Here is a 23,000-nt window from a genome sequence, read left to right as displayed (position 1 = left end):
TTTGCCTTATAGAAACCTTTCTGGCTGGCTGTTGATGTGGGGGATATTTTTTTTGGCACACTTTGAACCCCTTAAAAAAACCTGAATATTGTTGCAGACCATGGCCATCCCTTTATGATGACAGTGACAGTCACAACGCTCATCTTAAACTGGTTTCTTGAACATGAGAATGATTAATCTGCACTCAAATGGCCTCCACAGTTACCAGATCTCAATCCAACGTAGCATCTTTGGTATGTGGTGGAATGAGAGAGTCACGTCAGGGATGTGCAGTTGGCACTGCACATCCCTGCAGAATTAAGGCACTTCTGAAGGAAAAGGGGCACCAGCAAAGGGTATCTAAGAAAGCGACAGATGAGTTTGTATGCTATTTATGTTATCAGTATGTTCACAACCTGTTTGGCCTTTGCTTGCCTATCTCGTCTCTAATATGTATTTTAAATAGAGAATTCATTCAAATTCTAATAATGAAAAACAAAAACAATACATGAATGAGACCCAAAAATCTGCTCTATGGCTTTGCTGGAAAACACTTTGGCATATTTCCACCACTACTTTTTGATGCCTTCAGCATTACAGTTATAAGTGATGTTACGAAACCAGCAGCAAGAAGCATGAGCTTTTCCCAATGGAATGCAGGTCATGTGGTATAAATGCGGAGGTCCTAGTCACATTTTTAGTAGCCTGATAAAATTTTAATGTGCTTTTTGAAGATCTCAGAAATCATGTAAATAAGGAAAAAAAAATGGAATTACACAGTCTATATATACATGATATAAAAATGAAAGTGACAAGTGAGAGTCTGGGAGCAAACTTGGAAAGGACACAAGGGAGACCATGCTAACCTCAACGCTGCTAAAGTTCATGTGCTTTTTAATAAGTGCCAATAAAATCAAACAGTCAGACTGGTGATATAATGCCTTCCATTCAATTGTCCTTCAGCAAGGCTAAAAAGGTGAAGGGTAGATAAAGGGTGGGGGTGTTTTTTTTCCTCTTTCTTTTTATGTTTTTATAGGCGTCACATGGTGCAATTGTAATGTGCATCAAAGAAACCCTGGAAACCCAACCAACGAGCAAATATATGTTGCCATGCATATTTTACAGCTGCTAGAGAGTGCATACGGCTTACAAGGGTGTAAGTGGTGAGAAGACACTGTAGAGGTGCCTTGTGCTTTTTTTTTTTTTTCTTCTTTTCATCCAGAGTGTTGGCAAAAATCACTCTGGAAGAAAGTGAGGACATTAGTAAAAAGAGGAGGAATGGGAAATGGGGTTTAGAGGAGAGACTCTTCAGAACATTTTCCCTCCTTGGTACCATATTCTGTCCATTAGTGTGAGTGGTGCTTTTCCACGCTGGTTACTGCACTCTTCAGGTTGACTTATCCCTCTTGAAGCATGTGAGATTGGGGAGGATGGGGGGTAGGCATCAGGTGGAGAGGAAGATAGAAGCAATTGATGCAGAGGTGGGTGGTAATTACAAACATTACTGTCATGGCAGGGTTATCTGTCCATCTTTTCTGCTCTTCTGTTATTTTTTTTTCTTGTTCATTCTGGCGAGTGTTACGAAGCAAAATTACACTGGCAGCCAATTAAAGGGCCCTTCCTGTCTCTCTGATAAGAGGGCTATTAATATTGCAGCAATAGTTGACACTTAACCGGCGATGAATGGCTGTTGATGAGCACAGAAAGTTTATCGACTCGTCCGTGGGCTCAAACTCTTTCTTAGTAAAAAGAGAGAATTAACTGATACCACAAGGGGCTAAGCTCCTGGCATCTTATCAGCTGATTACTCTAAAACCATCAAGTGTATTTTCATTGGAAAAAGAGGAAAGAGTTGATTCTTCTGTGAAATATAAAAATAGCTCCGGGCGAACAGTGTAAAAGCTCAGTCATAAATTATAACAACCGTGTTGAGGTTTTTTTTAATCTCATCTCTCGTTCAAATAGCTGGTTTGAGGCACTGTGTGTGTGACTATGTACTTTTGTGAAGGATTTTCCCTCCCTCCAGGAATGGACAGGATTTTTCAACACACTGCCTCCTTGAAGACTTCTTTTTTTCTCAAACACTTTTCCCTGGTTTGGTCTGTGCCAAAGAGGAAGGGTGTGTAGGAGAGTGTATAGCTCCACAAGAACTGGGTACATGCCAAATCCTACCGGCACAATAAAGAAAAGTAATATTGCTCATATTGTGTTTGACAGACATGGTGACTTTAAACATATTTTCTTTGATTTTGTAGACTTTATTTAAAATTCCCCTAGTATATAACTGTAATTAGGTGAAACACTTAATCGTAAAACTAAGTTTTGTTTGTTTGCTTACTGATGCATTTCAGGCACAAGTACCCACATAGCAAAATTGGTATGGCCCAGATCTGGCCCACACAATGGGCTTACACATGGCCCGCATACCGCAAAGACTATCGGCCCTTTGGTGGCCCGGATCTGGTTTGCCAGAGGTGGCCCACACATGGGCCAGCACAAGGCGAGTTGCAGACACACTGCTGGCCCTGTGCTGGCCCTGATGTCAGCCTAATGTGTACCTTAATCAAGCCATGTAATAACAACATGTGCCGGAACATGATAGCCTCCTGAGCTACAGCTACCCGCTGGCAAACATGAGTAAACCATCACTTGGTTTGGATAACGTGTACACTCACAAACCTGTCAAACCTGCATTTGAAACATTGGCTACCATAGCAGTATAGTATTCCAACATGGCATTTGGGTCTTCTAACTAAAATAGGAAAATAAATAGCACCATCATTGCCGGACCTGGCCCACATCTGGTTGACATACACTCTGCCATGACACCAGTCACTCAGAAGTGCCAGCTTGATGCCGATCCAGGGAAGACCTGTTTTCTATGAGCCTGGGCCACATACACCAAACCACAATTGGGCCAGATGTGGCATGCCATCATATAAATAGTGCCATCTATGCCAGGCATGGCCCATATCTGAATGACATACCACTTACCATGCCAGAAGTCAGCCAGCAATGCCGGCTTGATACCAGAACCGGGCCAGACCTGTCTGCTATGTGGGTAGTCTGTGGAAATTCTGGTGACCTTGGCACAAATCCTGAAAAGATGGACAGAACCGCTGTAATGTCAGTGTCATGTGGACTTCTGTTTTTGAGCATTTTTGCCATCACCATGCTGAATCCAGAAGATGACTTTATTTTGGAGCTAGAAGCGATTATAAGAGAGGGGGGTGCTTAGTCATCATGTATTGCTAGAGTGTACTTAGACAGCATGGCTGCCTTAAATAGTACTACTTAGCAAGTATCTCTTTCTAACATCAGTCTAAATGCCTAATAAAAAACTGTGACCACAGAATCCTTTGGCAGTCTATCCGTACAGTTAACAGCACCTCATGTTGCAATACTGGGTAAAAGTCTTGAGCACCCTGTCATATCTTCATATTTTTCTTCCAAAGAGCCAGACTTTCTTGTAATTTAAAAAAAAACGCTCTTGAGCTTTTTCACTAATTTTCAGTCCAGTGATTGTACCTGACGGATGTTTTTTTTTTTTTTTTTTTTGAACCCCTTAACACCAAGCTATAAATCATTCAACCATACAAACAAAGGCGCCTAACTCGAGGGATGAACCAGTGTTGTGACTACACAAAACAGGCAGTCTGTTGGGGAAAAACATATAATTTGTTCCCATTTCTTTAGTTGGATCTATACAAAATGACAATGGTAACACAGTCCAAGTGGCATAACATAGTGTTTTTTTTTGTACAGACTTGACATATCTCAGACTGATGTGTAGTGTGTCCTTAAAAATTAGGAAGAAGTGTCATGTCTAAAAAACTTTTGTGGATAGGCAGTATCTGAAAGTCATGTGATTAAGAAAAGACCTGATACAGAACCCTTATCAGTCATGGATTGGCCTCCCCAGAGCATAGCCCTCAACTTTATTGGGTTTATCTTTACAGACAACAAAATGCAGACAACTTTCAAGGGAGAGGCTTTGGGATGTCCTTCAAGAAGTACTTATCGAAATTCCAAGAAAGCTTGCCTAAGAGTTCAAGAATAAAGGTGGTCAAACCAAATGATTGACTTTTAAGCTTGTTAGATTTGACCAAAAAAACAATACTTTTTCCTTTTATACTGTATTTTCATTTATTTTTGTAGATGCTTCAAAGTGTGGCTCAAGACGTTTGCACAACACTAAAGTACAAAGGCCACTCCACACAATCGCAGTTCAATAATTCCTAGTGCTGACACGTCCACCAGACTGTGCTGGCACTATAACTGTATAAGGCCTTATTATAATTATACCTCCTTATACAATTTAAACAGAATACTTGCAGCTTCAGCAATCAGCATTTCATCTCCATTTTAAGGGGAAGTATTATACAATATGAGGCCTACTTTTATTCATTCGTTACTGTCATTGTGTCTTTTGGTTATGATGACTTACTCAGCTGCTGGAGTGCAGGGAATGAAAATTCAGATAAGTCAAACGTAATCTAATACATACATGCATACATACATTTATCTGGCTTTGGCTAAATGCCTTATTCTGAGGTGAAGGCAAAATGTGAAACATTACAACATACAAGCCTGTGTTATGTATGTGCTCTCCATCTTATCATAGTAATTTAAAAATCAAGTAGATAGACCTGCATAAATAAACTGAAACACAACATTTGGGTTGAGTTTGAGATGAAAAATATTCATGTTGGTGAGCAGTTTTTGCAGTTTGGATCATAATTTTGAAGCTCAGTTTAGTTTTTCTTAAGGTTAACTATCCAGGAATGAGATTTATTTCTAACCTGCCTGAGTGAGTGATTGTTGCCCCGCTGGTCCTGTTCTTAAGGATTTTGCTGGGTTCTTATGTCAGCCATAGATTGTGTATAAAGAATGGCCAGTCTCCAGGGTTGAAAAGTAAAGTCAGTGTGAAGGTCTTTTAACCTGCATTCTTTCTAGTGTCCAGCAAACCAATATATTATCCTTCAGTATATGTGCTAGTCTTAGTTTAACTTTTAATCCCTCAAACAATATTTTTTTTGTTGAAAGACACCACTGAACATCCTAATATGGTAACTCTGATGTATTTCATGCAAAAATTATGCTCCACTTCTACCGTGACTAAAGTAAAAGCTAAAATGCCTTCTCAAAACCTCCAAAAATAAACAGAAACTGTGACTCTAACCTGCTGCCTTGGAGAATAACACAGAATCGACCCTTTTTGAAGCGATAGAGAAGGAATACAGCTAAATATAAATGATTTCGGGACGCAATGCAGGACCCAGCTTGTTATGATAGAAGGTATTTAAAACCAAGAGTGTGATATTAAAAATTTCCTGTATCACATCAAGCTTTGTCAGTGTATGCTGGTGAACAGACAGGGCTGGTAATTTATGAGTCAGGCATGATAGGATTGTGTTTCAGTGTCGCTCACTGGCTTAAACATGACACCGACAGTTAGGATGTTGATTTCCACTGGGAATGTTGACACTGAAATATCCACTCAAGGTTCTAAGTCACTTTGTACTCGTGGGGCCCACGCCTCTCCTCAGCTGCTAGCGAGGTGAACAAATGAGTCCAGATGTAACGCAGTAAATAGCCCCATCAAGATGGAGCAGAGTGGCCTGTCAGTGTGTGCGCTTTCTCTGGCTGACTTTTTTTTTGTTTGTGTGTTACCAGTCACTTTGTGCATCCCGGTATATGTTTATGCTCCTACAAGTGTGCATGTGAGTGAGAGAATGAGGCTAGTTTTGCAAACTTGCCAGCAGAAAGAGAGACAGTAGAGAGACAGTAAAAGCAAGAGTGGTCCATTGGAAGAGAGGAGAAGTAGGCGAAAGACAGAGCTCGAATATACATTTGCGGATGAAATTTTCATGACACTAAATCTAGACAGACTTTTAGTGTCAGTCAGGATTACGGCAGCAGCCCGAACATTCATGAATTATTAAACCGGGAGAGAGATCCCTGGGTGCTTGGACCTGGAGCAGATGAGATGAGAGCGAAGGAAGAAGGCGAGAAGAGGAAACGAGTTGGAAGTAAATAAATAAATAGATCAATACATGCAAAGGCGAATTAAAAGTCAGTTGGCATTAAACCTGGACAGCGCCTTCGTGGGGGTCACTTAGGGGTATGGTGTTGGGTATAAACTCGGGCTTTCGCACGTCAGTGCCTTTCTGTGTCTGCTCAGCTTTCAGAGTGAAAGCTCAGTGTGACAAGATGAGGAACTTGGTAGGGCTCATGCCTACAATTTGGGGGGAGGGGGCTGGCAGAGAGATCTTATACGAAAAGCTGTGTCATAAAAATAAAAATCAGTGTTATACCATGACAAGCATCAATTATATGAAAATTAGCTCAACCAAGTGATTTATGCTAATATTGGGAAAGTGCCATGACAGAACTGAATGCCTTAATGACGATACATAACATAGAGCTAAACCAACATTCTACTGTGTAGGTATACTCACTGTTTTCCAATGTGAAGGAAGCGATAGGCAAGATTTATATGGTGATAAAAGAAATATATATTTGTTGGCACCTGTCTCTTGCATTATGCTTATGATACACTGGCTTGATACAGTATAACAAGATTTTGTAGTGGTGCTTATCAAAAAAGAAGGGTAAAGTGAAATAAAATATAAAATAAACCGACACAAATGTAATTCATCAGGATGGTGAGAACAGAATTTGGCCATATCACAAACATCTTTTGCTAATTCTGATAAAAGTTCACGCAAATGTGGATTAGGATTCAAGTAGGAAGTGATAAAAGTTTTGCTTTACTTTTCTTACAATTGTTGACAGCCATAATTTAGGAACAGAGGGGAAGATTGTGAGGTTTTCCTCCCCTCACCACAAGCAGCTGCGCCACTCCCTGAGCCTGGTTCTGCCGGAGGTTTCTTCTGTCCCACTGTTGCCAAAGCGCTTGCTCACAGGGGCTCATATGATTGTTGGGGTTTTCTCTGTCATATTATTATAGGGTCTAACTTACTATATAAAGTGCCTTGAGGTGCCTGTTGTTGTGATTCATTGCTGTATAAATAAAATTGAACTAAACTGAATTGAATTAAAATGTAGACTGTAACTCGACTGGCTGGCAGAGGCAGACAATTACAGCATGGTCATTTTGAAATGCTACTTGCTTGTATATACCATGGCTCACAGTGCTTTAAGCTAGGAGTAAGTGACCTGAAAATCATGTCTCAATTACATCAAACTGTCATGTATCATGTGGCTATTTCAGCTTTACTGTTTTAAATAATTTCTTCTTGGTATGCACTTTGGAAAGAAGTTCTTTGTATCTGGAAGAAGCATTGTGGGCTTTTTACATTGCATTCTTACAAGTTAATGGGTATAAAAATAAATCCCTGAATAACAACATATTGTTTTCAGTGGTGTTTGTTTGTCCTTTTGGGAGCAAGATCATCCAAAAACTATGAGGCTGAATTTTGTGAAACTTCATGAAACAGAAAATCCTCTTAAATTTTCCGTATCGCTTTCTTTACAATTGCAAGGACGTCTTTGATGGAGTGTCCTTCTAGGGTAAACTGTGGTTTTCAGAAATGCTAGGCCAAAGACAAGAAAAATAATCCTTCATATTTCAGTGTCCCAGCGTTAGCAGTGGCCTGGCAAAACATTTTGCAAAACATTGGGGTAAATGAAGACATCGCTGACACCGGGAACAGCTAAACAAATATTGTGGACAGCCGCACTGCTCCCCTACTGTCCTTCGCTATGCCACACAGCCAAAACCAGGTGAGATGACACCCCCGTATCTCTCTCACTGTTGGAATGTCAAGGGGTGCACTGTTGACCCAGACGGAGCTGCCACTCAGTCAGTGTGAGTGTGTATGTGGGATGGGGGGGTGGGATTTTTGCGGGGGTTTGGCAGGCTTTAGCCTCATGCTTCATAGGAACCGTCTGCTTTTCCTTGGTGGCAGAGGGACCCCAGCGGAGAAGGGACAGGTGCAGGGTCTGGCCCTTGGTTTGGTGTATCCACTGTCCCTATACTGTAACGTATTCTTTCTCACACGCTGTATTGAAAACATTCCTTTTACTCATTCCACATTTACATCTACTCCTGACATGAAATCCTTCCTTTACTTACTCCTTCTTTTTTTACTGGATTTAACTTTGAAGAAATAAAAAGAATGAAGCAGCATCATAAAAATATAAAATAACTCAATCCCTTGCCATTTCTACTGTCTGCCTGCTTTTGTGCGACCTAGAGTACACAGAAAGCAAACAGTTCACCTCTATACTTTATACTTATTTGCAGCTCTAGGTTCAAATTCACCTTCTTCAAATCTATAATTAATTAATACTTTTTTCTGTTATTGCAGCTTTTGTAGGTTTTTGAAAAATTTTCTTTGGACATAGGCTCTGTTCAATTTATTTTCAATCCTTGTATCCTTGTAGTCTTGAGAATTTTCACTGAAATGTTTTTAATTTGGGTTGTTTTGTTAAGCCACTTAACAATGACATGAATCGTTCAAGTATAAGAAAGCCTCTAATTCATGGGATGGAAAAGTGATGAGTCTGCACATATCAAACAACTTGTCCTTTTGCAAAAACATATCGTTAGCTTCATAGCATAAGTGCCTAAGTCATTTGACTAAGTCAATGACTTAGGCACTTATGCTATGAAGCTAACGATATATTTGTTCTCCTCGCTTTAAGTCGAATCTCTGAAAAATGCCAAAGATAACAAAATTTGGTGGTACAAAAGAGTATTTTTCCAACAACAAAGTGATTCCCTGAGAGCTGTTAGCCAAAAACTTACCTCAGTATGGTGTGCTGAGAAATGTGTCCTTAAATAAACAGAGAAAACTGGGCGTGTGGAAGACAAAAGGAGAAGTGACAGGCCTACGAATAGTATCTGAAAGCCGTGTCCTTTGGAAATCGGAAAGAAAATTCACAAAAACCTGACACGGGACCTGAACGATGTATTTTCACTGGCCTTTAGGTTGATCCATCTACTGTTCAACAAAACCTCATCAGAGATGGTTTCAGTAGAAGGGTTCCTGCCAAGAAGCCATTCTAAAGGAAGTGAAACGGGGAGAAAAAACAGAGACATGCCAAATTACACATGAACTGGACTGAAAATCAATGACAACAGGTCTTATGGTCCCAAATTGTCAGCAGTTTGTACGGAGGAGGTCGGGCATGAGGTACAACAGTCCGCAGTCAACTGTTTAAAAAAAAGATGCTGTACCATTTTGAAAGTATTTGATTGGTAATTAGCATGACAGTGATCCCAAACTGACTGCCATTACAGTAAAAGGAACATTGTGAGTCAACTGGCTTCTCCAGAGTCCAGAAATCAACATTATAGTGGGATCGTTAAGACAAAACATGGAACTTCTTTCAAGAAGCCTGGGCAACTATTCCTTAGGACTACTTAAAGAACTTACAAGAAAACTGGCCTAAAACGGTTCATGTTGTGTTAAAGAGTAAAGATGATCATAACATTTTTTTATTTTTGAGCTCATTAGAAATGTCTAAACTTTGCTTTTGCCTTATGTGCTATGTTTCCATGTATGTTTGCACACATATCAATAACTCATCTCACCTATTTCCCATTTTCTTTGAAAAATATAAAGAAACGAGGGGAGGCTCAAGACCTTTTGTGCAACGCTGTACAAGTAACCCATTTTTGTTCTGCCAAAACATTTTTGTTATTGTTCTTTAAAGAGTTCATACTTATTGTAATGGTCATTGAAGATTAAATAGTCATGCACTGGCTTTAAATGGATCCATTTTGATGTTTATATAGTTCGCAGAATTCAGGCAAATGTAAGATCACTTGTTTATCAGCCAACTCTAAGCACATACCAATAAATCAACAGGGAGGACAACATAAGGAGGACCTGGACAGATGAGATCTGCCAAACACAGGAAGAAGTAAGGGTTTTTTAATTGGTTACAGCTACTACATTTCAACATAAAGCAAAACATGTCTACTTCAGGTTAAAGCGTATTAAAAACTCATTACAATTACTCAAAACCTAAAGTGATGTCTTCCAGTTGCTTATTTCTTCTAGGCAACAGTTCCAAACACAAGTATATTCCTATTGTGATGACATTTAACAGAAACAGCCAGTTGCTTGATAAATGATGGATTGGTATATTATCCAAAATTGTTGATTAATTGTCTGATTAATCTATTAAACACAATTATTTTTTCAGTTGGTTTCATGCATTGAATTTCTGCCATTTTCTATAGTTGGTTTATAATTTCCAAGGCCCCGAGATACATAGCCTTGCCAGCTGTCATTCATGGCTTAATGACACTAGAGGCGTTTAAAGTCTAGGCTAGATTGCAAGATATGATAGGACAGTAAAAGACTTAATGGGGGGTAATCCTGTGGATAATTTCGGAAGCCAAGACAGAGCGCTGGTGCAGCGGGTGACACAAGCCTGAGACGCACGGGCACATATGTGTCTATCTCGTGCCATCTGCCATGCTGATCATTAGAAAGGATGTCACACTGAGTTGGGACTTGAAGATGCATGTGCCCCTCTTTGTACGTCTCCCCAACTCGGTTACCCCTTTGTTGTCTTCCGGACATAATTTCGTGGGTAGATATGAGATCGGAGGATTTGCAGGCGAGTTGATTATTTTTACTCAGCAAAGGAATCCCCTAAAGATGCCGGGGTTGTGTCGAAAGACCACAGGGCTTCCTCCCATGTGACTCGGCATGAAAGGTCAGATGATGCCCATCCCTGTGTATTGTCTCACACGCAACACACTTGCATATTTATTCAATTTTACACTTTGTTTTATTGAGCGTACCTTTGTCTCGTGGGTCATTTGCATCTCCATAGCACAGTCGAGGCCCCTCGGTTGCCTCATTTAAGGATGTGCTCGCTTTTTAATACTTCTCTACATGTGTTCACTGAGCCAGCCTCCCTCTCAAAGCTGTAACACCACGCCCCAAATGTACATCTTAGATGTGCAACAGTCTGAATCTGTATCAAATTCTCAAAAGTTTATAGAGTGTCAAAAATTACTACAACACTTGCTCAGTAATGAGTTTAAATAACATATGGACCATGGTATATTTGCTTATCAGCAGTATCTTGACGATCAACAGGCTTGTGAATGTGTGCGCTTGTATTTGCATCTTCAGATACCAGAGATTCAATCTCTGACCTAAGGGATGGGGGCCTGCCTCAAGGGGCAAGCTTCAGCCTGGACTCCTAACAGCTTGAAAGATACATATCTAATCAATATACAGCTATATTTGCATAGGGGACAGAACCTATAGTGCAGAATGAGAGGGGTGAATGAGTCATATACTGGTTTGGCCAAACAGCAAATTGAGTCATTTTTTGTCTTGAACCAATATTTTTCAAAAGCTATAATTCCTCTATATTTATATAAAAGGTACAATTCTTTAAGTCTTGTTTTTAGTGCATCAATTACGTTGGATAGCAAAGACATGAGGTCACTGGTAGAAGCCAAGAATGCTTCCTACTCCAGGTTATAAACAAACCAAGACAGTTGCTGGGAGATAGAAGGAAGGAAGGGGCTCAACAAGCTGCAGGACATGCTGAAAAAATCTTTATCTTCTGCCCCTTGTGACAAACTGGGTGACACCCTGACCACAGAGGTCTGATGTGAGACACAGAAAGGAAGCTGATGAAAGAGAACACCATCCACTAATTTGCTCTCTTCCCTTCAAAAAACACCTTGCACACATCCAATCACCTTACCTTGTTATTGTCACATATATTGTGTATATGTGTGAAATGATCAACCAAAAAGCTGTAGGAAAGCTAAACACAAAATAATATATGTATAAAATAAAAGTATTTGGGCTCAGCTTGCTGTGCCATGTGTGATCTGTGATGTCAGTGGGCTTGTGTGACCCATAGAGACTTGCCTGAGTGGCGTTGCTCAGACCTTTGTCCAATAGAAGGTCAAGTGAGGAAACACAGTCGATGCTTTGTGTGTCAGTGGTTCAATCTGTCATGTCAAACCTGAGCTCCCACTTGATTTTTGATGGATATTGATGTTATACAGGCCCAACATGAAGGCTTTCTACTCCTTTCTGTTAGCAGAACAAAAGGACAAAGGCAAAACAGAAAAGATAAAAAATAATACATTGTAATAAATGACTGGCTGAAAATAGATTTATGAATATATATGCTGCTTTTTTATTGCAGAAAACCCCCCAAATTGATTCACTTCAATGTGTAAAGATTAGAGCTGTATCTTTTTGTTGAATGTTTTTACTTTTCCCCCCACTCAAACCCTTACACAACCCATCCAGAATACCCTCAGTGGCTTTAGTAAGTTCTTTCTTTCACGCGCAGAGAAACACGATGAGGGCAAGGGAAAGAGCTCATGTTTATTTTTTGAAGTGTCCCTTGATAAAGGTGCTAGAGTGTATGACAGGGTGCAAGAGAGAGATGGAGTGAGAAAACGAGGATGCAAAGAGAAATGGGGGAGAAGTAAACTACAAGCTGGTTGACAGCCCGGGGGGTTCTCCATCACTTTGCAGCCATGTATGGAGTTAGAAAGGAGCCGTGAAGTACTCTGTAGAGTAGCCCCGATGACAGGACCTGGGAGAGGTGTTGTCACCCCTTTAAGCACGCAGAGAAAAAGGCATTAGTGGCTGAAGGGGAAGAGTGGTGACAGTTCTCTCCAGGACAGGAGACAGAGCAGATAGGAGGTGATGGAAGCTTCTCCTTAAGGACTTCCTCAGGTGGGGGGTGTAGAGGTTAAGAGTCTTAGAAATTACAAGGAAATTACATATTACCAAAAAAAAAAAGCCCTGGAGGAAGAAGATCTCTTTGGTAAAAGGATGCAATGTATCACTCCAACTGATAGGACAATGGATATTAAGTGGATTTATAAGAACACGAGAACAGTGAAAGGATGGTGGGAATATGTGATTTAGAAGGGGAGGAAAAGGAATAATGACACAAAGGTGATACAAAAGCAAAATAACACTGCAGTCCGATTAATAAAAAGAAGATGAGGCTAAAGAACAAGAAAAAAAGATGGAAGATACAAGGTGATGAAAAGCAACATGGACAATGAGCAGAAGGAAAAAGACAGGAAGAAGAAGTAAGTTCAAAAGAAATAAGGTTAAGGAAAAGAAGAATTGAGAAATGCGAACAATGAATAACAGAATATGACAAAAATGGAAAGGGCAAAGAAGGGAAGAGATTGGGATTGAGGGAAGTTGGCAGGAGAGGATGAAAAAGCACAAAGCAAAAGATGTAACGATAAAGGAGAGGAGGAAGAAATAAAAGCCCTAACACGATAGATCAAAGAACACGAGGAAAAGAAGAGCAGAAAGGGAAGAATGAATTATAAAACCCAGGGAAAAGAATATGATGAAGGAAGATGAACAGAAAACAGGAGAAACAACTATGAAAGGGGACGTGAAGAAAAAGGGCAAAATGGAAATGAAAGAAGGAAGAAGACAGCAAAAATACAGCCCAAAACTTGGAGATGATTGAACGTTCACTATTCAGTCTGTGGCCTATGGTGGTGGGAGATAAGGATAGCTAAAGGGACAAATTGAGGATATTGTCCCCCAGAACATCTTGGACAGGCCACTGCTGAGGTCAGGCCAGCATCAATCACTGAGAGTTGGCCACACAGATCTCATGCCTCTCTGGAGACCATTACAATGGGTTCACAATAGGCTGTGGTCAGCCTTGTCCTGGCCAGTGGAGCCAATGGGGGGTGGGGTGGGGTCGGAGTGTCTTGAATGGACAGTGGCCATCAGTGACCTACTCTTTATTGGTATGCAACAAAATGGACAGTGGTCAGTGATGTGGGGGGTTTTGGGAACAGATTTAGTATTGGAGATGATCTTGGTCATGATGGTTTGTTTCTCAATGAATGAAGGATTTTTATTTTAAACATTGTTGTATGTGTGTGGGAATTCTTTTTTTTTTTTTTTTTTTTATCTATACAAGTGTCCAAGTGTACCTTCAACACCATAAACTGGCTGTTTTCCCCTTTGTTCATAAAATTACCATCATTTCACATCCTGTCTTAGAGAAGCTACACAGAATGAGATTAAACATTGAAACCCAGAAATGCACGATAGAATATCATGAAATGACTCATCATCAAAATATTTCTTCCTGTTTTTCCTTGAAAAACACTTAAAAACACTTAATTTGAAATAAAGAGTAGTCTTAATAAATGTTGCCTGTGATGAATCGTTTATGAAATGTTAGCACCTATCAAGCCATGTAGGTTTGTGCAGAATCAGTAAAAATACTCTAAAGTTCAAAAACCAGTTGACTTAGTATTTCACAATACTATCACTCCCTCGTTTGGTCGGTAACATAATATTATGATTGGTATTATACTGGAAACAGGAAACATTAAGTAACATTTTTAAATGCAGGGACTTTCTATTTGGATTCCATGTTTAAGCGATTGCATGTGAACACAAAAGATCCACTCAGCCCCACTGGATTTTCTCCCACACTATGTCCGTCACTCCTGATGGGAATACCAACCGATTTGCAAGTCATGCTATAATTCCTGCCGTTTCACCTTTCCAGTCTTCCAGCTCTCATAATGGATAAAACACCTGATGAACCCCCCTTCCTGATTCGTGCTCCCCTGGGGCTCAGAGATTTAAGTCCCGGCCCAGTGTTTCACTGTACCCTCTTTGTATTCTGTGAATTCCTTAAACAGTGTTTCCTGTTTTGTCAAACTTTAACATCCTCTGTATGTCATGCAGACAATGCTTTACATTTATTTATTTATTTTTAAATGCTTTTCCTCATGTTCTTGTTCCTCAGCCTTGTGTAAGTTACAAGTTAAGCAGATTTTAAGACATCTTAAGTCTAAAAAAGGAGTATTCACTATCACAGTGTAAAGGTGAATGAAAGTGCTGTGCAAAAATCTTGAGCCATCTCTCACGTATTCTAGGCTTGGACAGGCTTGGCTGCTTTTTCACTCATTTTCAGTCCAGTCCTTGCACCTGACCATTGTCAGAAAATGTTCTCCTTTCTTTTGTTTGCTAAACTACACAAGACTGACCTTTGAATCCTTCAAACATAATAGGGCACCTAACTCAAGGGATGAATACGTTTTGTGTCTATGCATAACATATAACTTTGCAAAGAACCAATTTTGAAATCGCAGCTTTAGGCACTTTGTTACTAAAGATTCAAAGATGTTGTGAAAATGGTTGATTTCTTTTCTTATTTCTTTAGTTGAAAAAACCCCCCACCAAGAATAACACAGTTTGAGAGGCATAAAGTATTATTGCACCAACAAGATGATTCCCAAAGAGGTGTTAGCTGAAAAGTTGACAGATCTTGGCCTTAAGAAATAGAAAAAAAGAATATGGCAAAGATCTGACACAGGACCCAAGATGCATCTGGCTCTTCAGTTGATCCATTTATTGTTCACCAAAGCCTTATCAAAAATTGCCTCAGGGAAGAATAGCTGTCAAGAAGCTATTTTTAAGGAAGGGAAAGAGGGAGAAAAGGCTGAGGTATGCCATATTGCATAAGAACTGAACTGAAAGTCAATAACAACAGGTTTCATGGAGTGATAAATCCAAATTTGAAATGTTTGCCTTAAATGGTTTAACAAAGGAGGTCAGAAGTGAAGGATACCACGGAGTGTTTACAGTCATCTGGAAACATATGGTGGAGGCTCTGTCATGGTTTGGGGCTGCTATTCAGCTAAAAATCTTTCTATCCACATTACAATACCTTGACTCCAAACACAGTGCTATTGTGGTAAAAGTATACCAGGATAGAAAATCACGCAAATACTGTTAATCATGGATTGGCCTCCCCAGAGCCAGGACCTCGGGATTGATGCAATGTGGAATCATTTACACAGAAAATGGAACCAAAGACAGCCAGAATCCAAAGAAAGGCTTTGGAATGTACTTAAAGAACTTGGAGAACTATTCCTGACGACGACTTAAAGAACTCGGAGAGTCTCAGAGAGTTAAAGCAATGATGTAGGATAAAGGTGGTGACACCACTTTGTGATCTTCATGCTTTTTTGCCTTTTATGCTGTGTATAATTGCAGATTTCAGTATATCACTGCAATTATTTCTCATTTTAGTTGAAAAATATAAGGAAGTGAGGTGTAGCTCAAGACCTTTGCATGACATTGTCTTTAAACAAGTTATTTTCTTCACAATTTCTTTCTCTTGCTGGAAAGATGGCAAAACCTATGAGTTAAAAAGACCTTACGATGGCAACGTTGTGTTATTTGAATAATTTCTGGATTATCTTTAGTTTTCTTTCATTGCATTTATCATGGCTCATCTTTAGTTGCTTTCTCTGCTTTAGCTTTATCCGGTTCTTTTCTGCTATCTCCCCCTTGCAAGCATCATTGCAGTGGGGTGAAATATCTAATCTCATCTATTAGAGCAATCTGAAGCCAGAAGCAGGAAACCATCTCAAAATGTGGCCCATCTTCAAACATAGTCACTTTACAGTGTTTTCGGCAGCTAAAATCAGATCAGTCATTATATGTTAAGGCGACTTTCATGTGGCTCATTACTATCTGGCTGTGTGATGGATCACTAAGAGTTGCACAAAAAGTTATTTTATGGTGATTGGAATTAGCTACGCTGTGATTTTCCATATACAAATTACTTTGCCATTGCAGACGTTGGAATTAACTGGTCATTTCTGACTGCCTTTAGCTAAATTATCATGAGTAAGAAAAGAAAGAAAGGAAACCCCAAATATTTTTTTTAAACTTTTGCATGGTTCTGATTTTCCACCTCATTTAACATCTTGGAACTAATAGAGTAAGCAGTTCATGTTCAAGGGGGAATACATTTAGATTTATTTGAGTGTTGATAGACAGAACTTAATGCTAATCAGTTCCTTACTGAAGAGCTCATTGCTCTGTGGCTTTTAAGTTTTCTTCAAATCCGTTCATGAGCTTATTGTCGTATGAAAAAGGAAGAGTGCTGGTATTTAGCTTTAAGAGCTCAACTCTGACCCTTAACTTGTTCCCTTTGAGCTGATTGCATTAATGATGCCTTGCATTTTACTAATGCATTTTTCTCATCAGTAGAATATAATGCATGCTTCCAATTACTAGTCAGCCTCCAAACAGCTGTAAAATGCATCTGGATGAGAAAGCCATACACCTGTCAGGCTAAATTCCTAAATGTACTTGCTACTAGTGTAATTGGTTTTGTAGCTGCTAGAATACATCACATTATCTTCTTCTAGGCAAGAATGCAAAAATGCAGCTTTCAACCTTTTTAGAGTTCAGCATAAAATTAGTTTAGTTCTTTATAAGTTGGCATTAGTGTCTAAATTGTGTTGAATTGTTACCAGCTGTAGACTCGACCATACCTAAGAATGAATACAAGCCTCGATGAAGAGGTGCTTCTGCTGGTATTTACACAAGATTAATTTGTTAAAACTAATTTCTTTCACATTTCTGACCTTCTAATAACAAGGAGGCTGACTGTGTGAGGTGATGGCACTCGATGTTGTGTATCTGTGTACACTCTGGTCATGGCTAGCGGTGCAGACTGTTCTAAATTGTCAGATCGCTTTACTCAAGTAGTATTATGACCTCTTCAGTGCAGCCTCAGAACTCCAACATGAAAGGTGTTTGAAGAAAATGTGACTGAACTGACCTCAAACCAAGGTAAGAATTCTGTGGTTGATCGCATGAGACAAAGTTGGCTTTGCTTTGTAACATTTCTTTAGGTCTTCGTATTATGTGGAGGGCCAAAAGTGCCAAAATTAAATAAGCAAATAGATCATGAAATAAGTAATTGAATGTGTCATAATTAATTAAAATGTAAAAAATAATTAAATACCTATTGACTTAAATATTTATCATTAATTTTTAGCTGAGAATGTAGTGGCACAGTCTTGATGTGTCAAAATACAACCTATTTGCAAAAGTGCTCCAGTGTTTTTAGAGATTTCAGGTCTCATTAGCCAGCTTGTCTTACCAGCTATCAGCTGACCGGGCAGTTGGAGCTCATGATACCTGCCAAGAACAGCCTCCTCCTGGTATGCTGATTTCAAAACTCTCAGTGGAGGGTGAAACACTGTATATAACAGCAGCAACAACTACTAACTGATGGTCATCCAGGAAGTGACAAAGTTGTTGCTTCAGTCACTTCAGTTTAACTCAGGACCCATCCACTGTTTGAAGTCACCTACTGTCATTGACTTTCATGGTAACAACTTTGCTGAAAATCACTTCCCTTTATGTCCCTTTAGTCTAAGCACATGGTAATATTTTTTTAACTATAAGACCATTTATCCAAGAGGAATATTATCAAACACCCTATCACCTGCTTAGCATTAAAATGAGCTTGCCACTGTGAAAGTAGCCATAGCCATATCAAGGTTGATGTCTTCATGCCTTGAGGTGACTGTTGTTGTGATTTGGCGCTATATAAATAAAATTGAATTGAATTGAATTAAATGTTACACAAAAAATGAGCAAGATGTATCCACAGAACATTTGAGTATCACCATCAGTTAAATACTAATGATTACCATCCTTGTTTTGAAGGTTCTGATGAGTGTGTGAAATGTATCCTTATACCATCCTTTACTTTGATGCATCATTGCCTCATCTGCATTCAGACCTGTCAGTGAAATTTGTTGGCTTCTCTGTAAATTTCCATGCAAAGTTTGAAGTTGAAGAGAAAGTGAGGCTCGCTGAAATATTTATATAGAGCATGCTGTTACTTCTGCATGAGCGGACCCTTCAAGATGAGTTGCAGTTAATTTGAGCAGAAAATACATTGCCTATTAATATGTGTATACTATGAATATTTAAATGCTTCTCTCAGTTGTGTCTGACACTGGGGGCAGGTGATGTAAGCCTAACATGGAGTAGGAAGCTCTTTTCTCTCTGTCTGCGTAAGGAGTTTCTCATTTGAACTTCTTTGACATTTAGGCTAAAAGAAGCACGGTGAGTATCTGCTAAGCCAAAACCTGTACGTCATTTTGTTGGCAGAAAGCATTTGAGGAGGCTAATGTAAGGCATACCAGCAGAGTGGGCCTAGGGCCCTTCCAAATGAGATTAGAGAACCTCGCATATGGCTGCTAATCCTCTTGATTTAAGGGCCAGTTAAAGCATTTCCCATTAACATGTTTCCCGTTCCTTTTAGATAAAGCTGTTTTTATGTTATTATTCACTGGAGGCAAGTCAATTTCATTAATTAAAGTAGGCCTGGTTCTTACACTTTGCCTCTCATGTATTCCCTTTATCAAATCAAACAAAAGCAAACAAGAGGCAACTGCAGAAAGTATCGCCTTTAATAAGATTGCAGATGATAGTATACACATACATATATACACTTGTCCAAGATTAGCATACTGCAATAAATCCTGTCCCTGATTGTGTTGATACATCTCATGAAACAGTCACATAATCATTAAATATGCATAAATTATTTCTAACTAAAAATAGGACATTTTAAACTGACATGTTCAAATTTTCTGGGAGACACTGGCACTCCAAGAGGAAAAACATGTGCAAGCACAGTGAAAACACCTCCGCACAGAATGGCCCAGCCCACTTTGAAACCCAACAGTATACTGCTGTAAAGCAGGACTGCTAACCACTGAGCCACCGTGCTGCTATATATGGTGTTTGACAAGTGTTAGTTTTAAAGCAAAATAAATAAATAAACTCGCCTACATCATTTCGTGTGAATGCAGCACTTTAGTATTTGTGTTCCTCACATAAAATGACCATTACTGATAATGATAAGTAACAAATCATAGACTATTTTCTAGCTTTAATGTACATTCTCACACATTATTTAATAGGAATTTACTTTTTTGCAGCTTTCTTAAGTGTCCAGCGTCCTTATTTAAACTTAATAGGTTTGTTTTTCTAACTTCCAACATTAGTTCATTGATCCCTGTTGGCGAATCATGAGACACAAACAGAGGGAAGAGGAAGGAAAAAACAGAGAAACTTCCAAACTGACCAAAAAAACAAAACAATAAAAAGAGTGGGGTGTAACAGAACATATCCAGCTCATTGGTCAGGCGTTTCCTGACAGGCAGCTGTGTGATGAGCAGCTGGTTAGGCCTGCGCACTGACACTGATCACAACCTGGCTACAGGCAAGTATTTCCTGTCACAAGCTGAGATTACTGAAAGGTGGACAGCCATCTGGCCAGGCCTGCAGGCACCTATGGGCTTACTGGACCAAAATATACTTATTTACTCACTCCAGAGAACATAATGGCAACTTCAACTTGTTTTATTTTTGCCTAGCAACAGACTCCTAACAAATCATTAGATATTTTTTTTACTTTAACCTGCAAATTTAACCTGCACTGGTGTTTTATCCTTGGATCATTTACACTCAAATTAAAATAAGCATACTTGCCTGTATACAGATCAAAAATGGCCAGAGGCTCAAAATGTGTTTCAAATAAACAATTCCATTTTTATATTAATGAAGATTAACATAATGAGACATCTTCTGAAATAATAACCAGAGCACGTTATCTGTAATTATCAGTGTTCTCCCTCTTTTGATTATTCAATTATTTAATGTGAACAAAGAATATGGATAACGAAACTCACTGAGGGTAAACAGGTTCAAATGCCAACCTGCCAGCACATGTAGGAAGTAACACGGTGCAGATGGAAAAGCAGAGGGACACTGGCTAATCTTTGCCCCCCGCACATTTAGCCATGTAGTGCAATCTGTGAGCCAACAGCTACAGAATTAAATGGAACACTACAAGCTCTTTTTAATGTTAAATCTGTATCAGTAATCCTCTCACATTCCTTCTGCTGTTGGATAAGTGGAAATGGGTATGCTTTCTTTGTTTTTGAAGTTTTCCTTTTTCACATTTTGAAAACAGTTTGATTTCAGAAAATAAGCATAAACTCAGTATCATTTAAACTTACTTTGCATTTTAAGAGTTATGTAAGGTAGCAACACAGACTTTTTTGATCCACCTAATCTTCCCAGACTGTCCTTTTATGAACTCCTCAAAGTCTTTGCTCTTCCCAGTCCCTGAACTTTAAATCCTGGCATTGAGATAAACCTTTGAGGAAGTTTGGCTTTCTTGCACAGAACCTTTTGACCACTGATTAGCATTAGTAAGTCTTCCTTTTCAGCACATTTCCCCTTCCTTCTTGTTCTACTGAGTCACTCCTCTTATCTGTCAACCAAAGTCATGAGCAAACTTTGTCATTCTCCCATCTTAATCCTCCCCCTCCTTCTCTTGCATCATTTCAGACTCAATGGAGGAAACAATCGTCATTGCCTTCTCTTGGTGATTACAGCATGTCTCTGTCTCCTGTCTGGCTGTCTCCTCCTTTCGACCCTTCTTACCCATCTTCTTACCCCCACAGCCCAAGACTCTTACCTCAGCTCTCCTGGCTGGCCTTATTAGACCCCTGCTGGAGCAGGGGTGTGGGTTTAATGGGTCACTTTAATTGTGGGCTATCCAGTCTTATTGATGTGGAGAAACTATGTTATGGAAAGTTCAGAGCAGATTTTGTTAGTTTGTTTAAAAAAAAATCACAGCTTTATGATATACAAAATTATAAGGTGGTGGTAGCAGTAGTATTTACAATGAAACTTCTGAAGACAGAGGGGTGTTTTGACTGAACAAATAGTTTGTTCAAGAAGTCTCCACACTGACCAAGAAACACCTTTTAGTTCAGTGCAATAACATCTGCCGAGTTAGAGATACAGGATGGAAATATTGAGCCAACATTGCTAGAAAAGAGCAGGGGAACTGAACTAGATGATACCCAGCCACCTGCAGTGACAGATGCAGTGGATGAAGATTGTGGACAAACTCAGGGTAGGCACCCAACCAAGAGCACGACTCCCCCAGCTCAGCGAGTCCCATCGATGTGAACACTGCCCTTTGCACCATCCCTCGAACCAGTGTAACTGAAGTGGCTGAGCGTATATACCCCACTGCCACAGTAATCCTAGAAGCACTTGGATCAAGGATGCAAGTAGAGGAAACCTCCCCATGGACAATAAGACTGGAAGCCAAAATCAGAGAGAATGTTAGTCAGGTAACTGAGTTGGAGAAGAGTGTCATGAGAGACAGGTACTGGATGAAAAAGAGGTACAGGCTGATGTACATAACCGAGGCTCTAGAAACTGCCAAACAAAGGCTCACAGCTCTGGCTGTTTTTAATAATTTAATTTTAATTTTAATCTGCCTGACATTTATTAGATGTCTCCTCGGACTGTTTGCTATGTGTGTTAAACTAAAAATATGTTTTTTTCTGATTTAAAGTTTAGCAATCCTTAGAGATATTTTTTTAAAATATCTGTCTCCATCTCTCTCTCTCTCTCTCTCTCTAGATAGATAGATAGATAGATAGATAGATAGATAGATAGATAGATAGATAATCGAGAGATCGATTTTAATACATAAGGCCTGTGGTAAACTTTTTCCTAGTTTTTTGAGCTTAAATTTGTGAAGTTGTGTACTGCTGCACATGTGAATCAGAAGAATTTTGAGCTCCCAGAAGAAAGATGGCCATTAATTCTGTTTGGTATCATTAGGCCATGTAGGATGATTGCCCCTCTTTTGCCTTAGGGAATTATCGTCACCGGTAAAAGGGCTAGTTATGGGAATCTGGGGAATCCCAGAGATTGTTTTTGGTATGAAGGGGATTCTGAGAGCTTCTATAGGTACTGTAAAGCACCACACCTGGCAATACAAGTTAGACAGAAGTGCCATAGATAATGCAGCTGGTAGGAGTATGATAAAATAAGTGAGTTTACAATGTGAATGTAAAACAAAACAAAAAAATCTAAAACAGCCATTTGTGCTTCTAAACTTTAGTTCTGGATTTTGCATACAAGGGGATGTAAATCTGTGTCACATTGCCTTGCGTATATATTTCCACAAGTTAATCAGAAAATGAATTGCATGAACAGCTCCCTGCAGACCTGTTAAAACCCTCAGTGTGACCATTAATCAAATTAGCAGGGCTGGTGTCTGATTTGATAAAGTGTGTTCACCCTTTTCTGGGGAGCAATTACCTTCACATGTTACATGATGTAATTTCATCA

The 23,000-nt window shown here is 39.4% G+C and overlaps 1 long non-coding RNA gene across 1 annotated transcript in view; it reads left to right on the top strand.

The window, feature by feature from the left end:
- Positions 1–23,000, top strand: part of LOC143419975 (uncharacterized) — a 102,061-nt gene that overhangs the window by 13,292 nt on the left and 65,769 nt on the right. The gene's annotated exons all lie outside the window — the stretch shown is intronic.

The sequence above is a fragment of the Maylandia zebra genome, linkage group LG8 (genome assembly GCF_041146795.1).
Source record: "Maylandia zebra isolate NMK-2024a linkage group LG8, Mzebra_GT3a, whole genome shotgun sequence".
In the NCBI taxonomy this organism is placed as follows: Eukaryota; Metazoa; Chordata; class Actinopteri; order Cichliformes; family Cichlidae; genus Maylandia; species Maylandia zebra.
The sequence above is the reverse complement of the archived record's forward strand: the minus strand, read 5'-3'. Positions and strand labels throughout refer to the sequence as shown.